Raw genomic sequence first — 9,635 nt, 5'->3', positions numbered from 1 at the left:
TACAAGTCCGTTTCCTCCGTTTTATGGCACGCCACGCCCCTCCCGATCAACAGGACCCCGTTTCAACCGTACGAGGTCCGTTTCCTCCCTTTTGCGGTACGCCAGACCCCTCCTGATGAACAGGATCCCGTTTCCACCGTGGCCGGTCGAACACAAGGCCGTTTCCTCGGTTTTGCGGTACGCCGGGCCTCATTTCCATCGCCTGTTCCGTCCAAGCCGGTTGGCTCCCGATGAACAGCACGTGTTCCGTTGCCTCCCGATGAACACGACGCATTCCGTTGCCTCCCCATGAATACGAAGGCGACGCAGTTTATCCGTTCCGACCCAGCCACAGCCATGTACATGAGCCCTGGCTGTATGTATGCGCGAGTAGGCGTTCGAGACCGCGCTCATATGTATGGACGTGGCCGTATTTACTTTCTTGCACCCTGACCGTTGTACGTACGTGTACATGCTACATGCGCGCCTCTACTAACACACATGCGCGCCTCTACTACCACACGTGCGCGCCTCTACATCGACCAGTATGGACGTACACGTTCGCGACCAGAATGACAACGCTAGGTACGCTTCGACCGGGTGGGTCCCAACTGTAAGGCACTTCCTTACGTGTGAAGATGTAGCTGGTGGCTCCCAACAGTCAGGGGGAGAAAACATTATTTTCCGGGGTAAAAAGGATGTCGTTGCATGCATGCGTCCATGGGGGTGGTGCATCCCCACTGTCAGCCTCTCACGTACAGTCATCTTCCGAAGACTCTTGGTTGTTGACCACACCGTGCCGAGCGCACTAAGGCCGGTGGACGACTGTGAGGCCCCAGACTGGAACAACCTGGCGATGGGGAAGACCCGGCAATGGAGTCGCAGATGGAGAGGAGTGGGAAACTTGACTGGTTCAGGTGCGTGGCAGCACTACCATGGTGCCGCCCACGGGAGACAGGAGCAAGAAAAGAGGTTGAAGAAGGAGCATGGCTGTTGGATTAACATCCAACAGTCTAGTTGCTAGAATCATTTGTTGACTAAGTTAACAAAGCCCTGTGTACACGTCCGCTTAGTAGGCCCACAAGTCAGCCACCAAATCTGATGGGTCCCAGCTGTCAATGGGAGGAATAAACTTTTTCACATAACAAGGAGGCACTTCCTTCCGTGCGAAGATATAGCCGGTGGGTCCCAGCTGTCAGGGGGAGGAAACATTTTTTTTCAACTTAATAAGGAGGAACTTTCCTTGCGTGTGACCATGGATCTCAGGGGTTCCATCTGTCAGGCTCTCCACGTACAGTCCTCTTCCGCTGACTCCCGTTTGTTGACCACGCCGCACCGAGCGCAGTGAAGCGATGGACGACGGCGAGGCCCCGGACGGGAATGACCTGGAGATGGGAAGACACAGTAGTGGAGTCGCAGATTGAGATGAGGATAAGGGTTATAACTGGTTCTGGTGCGGCGTGGGCTGCAGTCGGTGGAGAATAACAGGAGGTGTGGAGGGGTGGAGGGATAGCTTGGCCGGCGGTGGGGTAGTGCTTCGCAGCGATGCATGCTAAGAAGAGCCGCTAGCCGCCGGAAGCCAGAATAGGTGGTCCCGGCCACACTGGAGGAAGAAGACGAGAGATTGAAGGTGCATGTCGGCCATTGGATATAAATCCAATGGCCGTGATGTCATAATCATTTGTTAACCAAGTTGACAACGCCCTGCGTAGGCTTCGACCTATTGGCCCACATGTCAGCCTGCAAAAATGTGGCATATATTTAAACCATGTTTTGTCCATTTGCTGGGCTGGTTGAACAAATAATTTCATGTCAATGCGGCTCATTTATATTTTCTAAGAAATCCCAACCCATTTGCACTTTCTTGAAACACACGAATTAGCAGGGCTCGTTCTATATATAATGTTAGGTTAGAAGGAGCAATTAATATCAATAAATAAACCGAAGCGACACATTTTTTATATATAAAATCAACAAATTAGCGAGTTATTTCTCAAAATAAAAATGAGCACATTATTATTACATTGGTCCTTAAAATCTTCGCAAGCTTTTGTACGCAATCACCGGGATTTTCCTTGCCTGTGAGTCAAAAACAACAAGGATTTTCCTTCCCAACTTATGTTAAACATTTACTTTTATAAGTTAATAACATGTGGGTTGTTTTTATAATGTATATATAAGTATCTATAAAATATACGTTAATAGTAATAATATAAATATATATATAATGTGGTTACAAGGGAAAACATAAATTGGAGACAGCATTATTATTCTTATATATAGATAAATAGAACAGAGATCTGCGTTTTATTAAGAAAAATACATTGGGTTACGGATCTTTAAGAAAAAAGCCCATTGGCCGGTATGGACCTCAAAAAATAAGTTAAACCACTGTCTCAGTATGTCATGGGCTACGCATGTTATAAAACAAAATCTAGGCCTAGCTGATACTTGTTCGCCCTCTGGAAAAAAATGATACCAGCTAGATCCCTGAGCAAACTGGATTAAAGAGGGGGCCAGTGGCACGACTGAAGAAGCACATCATGAGCGATTTTTTTCTTCAGTGGATGGCTCTCGATGGAATTTCCTTTTTTGCCTCTGCACCATACAACTTGCATTTTTAGCCTCGTAGTCCGTGGTGGACCAGCGGCTCATTTGCTGGGCGGGCCAACCTATAGAAACCAGCACTCAATTTTTCATCAAGCCACAAAAAGAACGCAATACTGTGTTTGTTTTGAGGCCAAAAACATTACGGCAGGGGTTTAGCGGGGGAGGGGGGAAGACAGAGTAAAAAGATTAAAAAGAGCTGATGCGTTGTTGCTACCCTAAAAAAAGCAGGTGCAATTCTTCTCGGGAAGAAGGTGTGCCGTTGACACCCACACGTCACAAATCCCACCGTAGGCATACTAACAAGTTCCCACACAAGTACAACAGAAAAGGTAAACATTCGTATCGAACTCAGGTTCACACGACACGTTCATATCCATAGCCAACATTCACAATCAACAACTCAAAAGATTCATATATAAACAAGTTCAGCATGTCTATGCATGCAAATAATTGATAGATCACAAGGCAATATTCATAGGCAATTCATAAAAAGATTCAGATATACACATGTTAAGTATGTTTATTCATCCAAATGATTGAGATCACAGCCAATATCATCCATGGATGAACATTAATTACCTATGGTATATACTGGTAAGTGTTGTTCAGTCGGAGGTACTTCTTGCTAAAATTAATGCTTGTACGAGTAAATTTTTGAGTACATAAGAGGCAGCAAAGACAATCTGAACTTTGCATGTAGGTTTATCCTCAAATAGTGGCCTCGTGCCGAGGGAGGTTTGAGCGACTTGGCCACTACTTTCATCCAACTGGTTTACTGGCTCATCTTCGTCCTGTAGCTCGCCAAAATTCTACATTGCAGACAAGAAAGGACGCGGTCGAGAAAATGAACCACCAAATTTTTTTTTGTCGTTCAACTGAAATGGAGCATCCCTGGCGTGCAGACTGATTAAGTGCCAGATGAATATACGCATCAACCAACTTGTCTGGAATCTTTAGACTCCATGCCATATAGTTCGCTATCATATGTGCCGATAACCAAAAGGCACAAGTTGGGACCAAAGACTAGACTGCGTTTTTCTGGGCTATGCGCCAAGCAATATTTTTGGCGTTCACTCTCCTAATACTTGGAGTTCGACAACTGGTTGACGCCAGTTGATACTCGAATGAATATAGGCATTTCTTCTTGTCAACATCGATGCTTGTCTGAGTGAACTTTGGAGTACATAGCAGCAGCATAAGTACCTGTCCATCTGATCTTTTTGTGCAGTTCTACTGAAATCACCCAATGTAATGATTTGCCTGCGAGTTTAGCCTCCAAGTTACTCCTTTACGAAATTGGAAAACAGTAGCACAATACCAAATTAACAATACATATGACAAGCACAATAATCAGGATAAAGACCAGTACCAACCTGTGTGAGGTAGCATATCAATTACTATTTCCTTTGACTGGAAGCCGAGATAAGCCAAGCGACTAACAACAAAGGAAGGAAGCTGTCGAGGCAATGAAGCACCCAAAGTTTTTGTGCAGTTCCACCAAAATCAAGCATCCCTGTTGGGACATATATTGAGAGAGTGAGATTACTATAATAGTGGCACTAGTTGATGAAACATACACTGACAAATAGGAGCACCCTCATTATCTTAATGGGTAAAGTTAGCAACATAGTAGTCTTTCTTAAAGAAAGGTATTAGTTTATTTAATAAATGCCAATTAGCTCAACACTCAAAGAATTGCCATGTATCATAGGTTGCAAAACTATAGCGTGCAAAGATAAATTAGTTTCTCATGACAGTAGCACGATACAAATAGAGATGACAACAAACTAATATGGATGAAGGCCTTAGGCCGATACCAACCTGAGAAAAAAAGCTTATTCATGTAGTCCCAGAAGAGATGATAAAGCACTCACTCGAATCACTCAATAGTATATATTTTTGCGCACTTCAAATGTATGGTTGAAATCACACTTGTTTACCAGTGCTGAGATTATATCGAATGATTATCAAGAACTTCCAACAGAGTTAAAGCACTGGCTGGGATACAGTTCATTGTATTATCTTGTGTAGTTCCACTAAAGTGTATGATTGGCACAACATGATCCTTGTTTGCACAAGTAGGAACAAGGTGAAACCTTCATTAGCTTAGTGAGAAAGGATAGAAAGACATTAGTGTTGCGGAACGTAGTAATTTCAAAAAAAATCCTACGCACACGCAAGATCATGGTGATGCATAGCAACGAGGGGAGAGTGTGGTCTACGTACCCTTGTAGACCGACAGCGGAAGCGTTATGACAACGTGGTTGATGTAGTCGTACGTCTTCATGATCCGACCGATCCAAGCACCGAAACTATGACACCTCCGAGTTTCAGCACACGTTCAGCTCAATGACGAACCCTTGACTCCGATCCAGCAAAGTGTCGGGGAAGAGTTCCATCAGCAAGACGGCGTGGTGACGATCTTGATGTTCAACTATCGCAGGGCTTCGCCTAAGCACCACTACAATATTATCGAGGATTATGGTGGAAGGGGGCACCGCACACGGCTAAGAAAACGATCACGTGGATCAACTTGTGTATCTAAGGGTGCCCCTTGCCTCCGTATATAAAGGATCCAAGGTGGGGTGCGGCCGGCCCTAGTAGGAGGCGCGCAGGAGGAGTCCTACTCCTACCGGGAGTAGGACTCCCCTCCCTTTCCTTGTCCAAGTAGGAGAGGGGGAAGGAAGGGAGAGAGGAGAGGAATGAAAGGGGGGGCGCCGCCCCTCCCTCCTTGTCCAATTCGGACTAGGGGGAGAAGGGGCGCGCGGCCTGCCCTGGCAGCCCCTCCTCTTCTCCACTTTAGGCCCATGAGGCCCATTAACCCCCCGGGGGGTTCCGGTAACCCCCCGGTACTCCGGTTTTATCCGAAACTTCTCCGGAACACTTCTGGTGTCTGAATATAGCCGTCCAATATATCAATCTTGATGTCCCGACCATTTTGAGACTCCTCGTTATGTCCGTGATCATATCCGGGACTCCGAACTAACTTCGGTACATCAAAACTCATAAACTCATAATATAACTGTCATCGAAACCTTAAGCGTGCGGACCCTACGGGTTTGAGAAAAATGTAGACATGACCGAGACACGTCTCTGGTCAATAACCAATAGCGGAACCTGGATGCTCATATTGGCTCCCACATATTCTACGAAGATCTTTTATCGGTCAGACCGCATAACAACATACGTTGTTCCCTTTGTCATCGGTATGTTACTTGCCCGAGATTCGATCGTCGGTATCTCAATACCTATTTCAATCTTGTTACCGGCAAGTCTCTTTACTCGTTTCGTAATACATCATCTCACAACTAACTCATTAGTTGAAATGCTTGCAAGGCTTATGTGATGTGGATTACCGAGAGGGCCCAGAGATACCTCTCCGACAATCGAAGTGACAAATCCTAATCTCAAAATACGCCAACCCAACATGTACCTTTGGGGACACCTGTGGAGTACCTTTATAATCACCCAGTTACGTTGTGATGTTTGGTAGCACACAAAGTGTTCCTCCGGCAAACGGGAGTTGCATAATCTCAGAGTCATAGGAACATGTATAAGTCATGAAGAATGCAATAGCAACATACTAAACGATCGGGTGCTAAGCTAATGGAATGGGTCATGTCAATCATATCATTCTCCTAATGATGTGATCCCGTTAATCAAATAACAACACATGTCTATGGTTAGGAAACATAACCATCTTTGATTAACGAGCTAGTCAAGTAGAGGCATACTAGTGACTTTTAGTTTGTCTATGTATTCACACAAGTATTATGTTTCCGGATAATACAATTCTAGCATGAATAATAAACATTTATCATGATATAAGGAAATATAATAATAACACTATTATTGCCTCTAGGGCATATTTTCTTTAGTCTCCCGCTTGCACTAGAGTCAATAATCTAGATTACACAATAATGATTCTAACACCCATGGAGCTTTGGTGTTGATCATGTTTTGCTCGTGGAAGAGGCTTAGTCAATGGGCCTGCAACATTCAGATCTGTATGTATCTTGCAAATCTCTATGTCTCCCACCTGGACTAGATCCCGGATGGAATTGAAGCATCTCTTGATGTGCTTGGTCCTCTTGTGAAATCTGGATTCCTTTGCCAAGGCAATTGCACCAGTATTGTCACAAAAGATTTTCATTGGACCCGATGCACTAGGTATGACACCTAGATCGGATATGAACTCCTTCATCCAGACTCCTTCGTTTGCTGCTTCCGAAGCAGCTATGTACTCCGCTTCACATGTAGATCATGCCACAACGCTTTGTTTAGAACTGCACCAACTGACAGCTCCACCGTTTAATGTAAACACGTATCCGGTTTGCGATTTAGAATCATCTGGATCAGTGTCAAAGCTTGCATCACCGTAACCATTTACGATGAGCTCTTTTTCACCTCCATATATGAGAAACATATCCTTAGTCCTTTTCAGGTATTTCAGGATGTTCTTGACCGCTGCCAGTGATCCACTCCTGGATTACTTTGGTACCTCCCTGCTAGACTTATAGCAAGACACACATCAGGTCTGGTACACAGCATTGCATACATGATAGAGCCTATGGATGAAGCATAGGGAACATATTTCATTTTCTCTCTATCTTCTGCATTGGTCGGGCATTGAGTCTTACTCAATTTCACACCTTGTAACACATGCAAGAATCCTTTCTTTGCTTGATCCATTTTGAACTTTTTCAAAACTTTGTCAAGGTATGTGCTTTGTGAAAGTCCAATTAAGCATCTTGATCTATCTCTATAGATCTTAATGCCCAATATGTAAGCAGCTTCACCAAGGTCTTTCATTGAAAAACTCTTATTCAAGTATCCTTTTATGCTATCCAGAAATTCTATATCATTTCCGATTAGTAATATGTCATCTACATATAATATCAGAAATGCTACAGAGCTCCCACTCACTTTCTTGTAAATACAGGCTTCTCCAAAAGTCTGTACAAAACCAAATGCTTTGATCACACTATCAAAGCGTTTATTCCAACTCCGAGAGGCTTGCACCAGTCCATAAATGGATCGCTGGAGCTTGCACACTTTGTTAGCTCCCTTTGGATCGACAAAACCTTCCGGCTGCATCATATACAACTCTTCTTCCAGAAATCCATTTAGGAACACAGTTTTGACGTCCATCTGCCAAATCTCATAATCATAAAATGCGGCAATTGCTAACATGATTCGGACAGACTTAAGCATCGCTACGGGTGAGAAGGTCTCATCGTAGTCAATCCCTTGAACTTGTCGAAAACCTTTTGCGACAAGTCAAGCTTGTAGACAGTAACATTACTGTCAGCGTCAATCTTCTTCTTGAAGATCCATTTATTCTCAATTGCTTGCCGATCATTGGGCAAGTCAACCAAAGTCCACACTTTGTTCTCATACATGGATCCCATCTCAGATTTCATGGCTTCTAGCCATTTTGCGGAATCTGGGCTCACCATCGCTTCTTCATAGTTCGTAGGTTCATCATGATCTAGTAGCATGACTTCTAGAACAGGATTACCATACCACTCTGGTGCGGATCTTACTCTGGTTGATCTACGAGGTTCAGTAGTAACTTGTTCTAAAGTTTCATGATCATTATCAGCTTCCTCACTAATTGGTGTAGGTGTCACAGAAACCGGTTTTTGTGATGTACTACTTTCCAATAAGGGAGCAGGTACAGTTACCTCATCAAGTTCTACTTTCCTCCCACTCACTTCTTTTGAGAGAAACTCCTTCTCTAGAAAGGATCCATTCTTAGTGACAATTGTCTTTCCTTCGGATCTGTGATAGAAGGTGTACCCGTACCCAACAGTCTCCTTTGGGTATCCTATGAAGACACATTTCTTTGATTTGGGTTCGAGCTTATCACGTTGAAGTTTCTTCACATAAGCATCACAGCCCCAAACTTTTAGAAACGACAACTTTGGTTTCTTGCCAAACCACAGTTCATAAGGCGTCGTCTCAACGGATTTTGATGGTGCCCTATTTAACGTGAATGCGGCCGTCTCTAGAGCATAACCCCAAAACGATAGCGGTAAATCTGTAAGAGACATCATAGATCGCACCATATCAAGTAAAGTACGATTATGATGTTCGGAAACTCCATTACGCTGTGGTGTTCCGGGTTGGGTGAGTTGTGAAACTATTCCGCATTGTTTCAAATGTAGACCAAATGCGTAACTCAAATATTCTCCTCCACGATCAGATCGTAGAAACTTTATTTTCTTGTTACGATGATTTTCAACTTCACTTTGAAATTCTTTGAACTTTTAAAATGTTTCAGACTTATGCTTCATTAAGAAGATATACCCATATCTGCTTAAATCATCTGTGAAGGTGAGAAAATAACGATATCCGCCACGAGCTTCAACATTCATTGGACCACATACATCTGTATGTATGATTTCCAACAAATCTGTTGCTCTCTCCATAGTACCGGAGAACGGTGTTTTAGTCATCTTGCCCATGAGGCACGGTTCGCAAGTACCAAGTGATTCATAATCAAGTGGTTCAAAAAGTTCATCAGTATGGACTTTCTTCATGCGTTTTACACCGATATGACCTAAATGTCAGTGCCACAAATAAGTTGCACTATCATTATCAACTCTGCATCTTTTGGCTTCAACATTATGAATATGTGTATCACTACTATCGAGATTCATCAAAAACAGACCACTCTTCAAGGGTGCATGACCATAAAAGATATTACTCATATAAATAGAACAACCATTATTCTCTGATTTAAATGAATAACCGTCTAGCATCAAACAAGATCGAGATATAATGTTCATGCTTAACGCTGGCACCAAATAACAATTATTTAGGTCTAATACTAATCCCGATGGTAGATGTAGAGGTAGCATGCCGACCGCGATCACATCGACTTTGGAACCATTTCCCACGCGCATCATCACCTCGTCCTACGCCAGTGTTCGCTTAATCCATAGTCCCTGTTTTGAGTTGCAAATATTAGCAACAGAACCAGTATCAAATACCCAGGTGCTACTGCGAGCTCTAGTAAGGTACACATCAATAACATGTAT

This window comes from Triticum dicoccoides, chromosome 2A, assembly GCF_002162155.2.
Source record: "Triticum dicoccoides isolate Atlit2015 ecotype Zavitan chromosome 2A, WEW_v2.0, whole genome shotgun sequence".
Lineage (NCBI taxonomy): Eukaryota > Viridiplantae > Streptophyta > Magnoliopsida > Poales > Poaceae > Triticum > Triticum dicoccoides.
The sequence above is the reverse complement of the archived record's forward strand: the minus strand, read 5'-3'. Positions refer to the sequence as shown.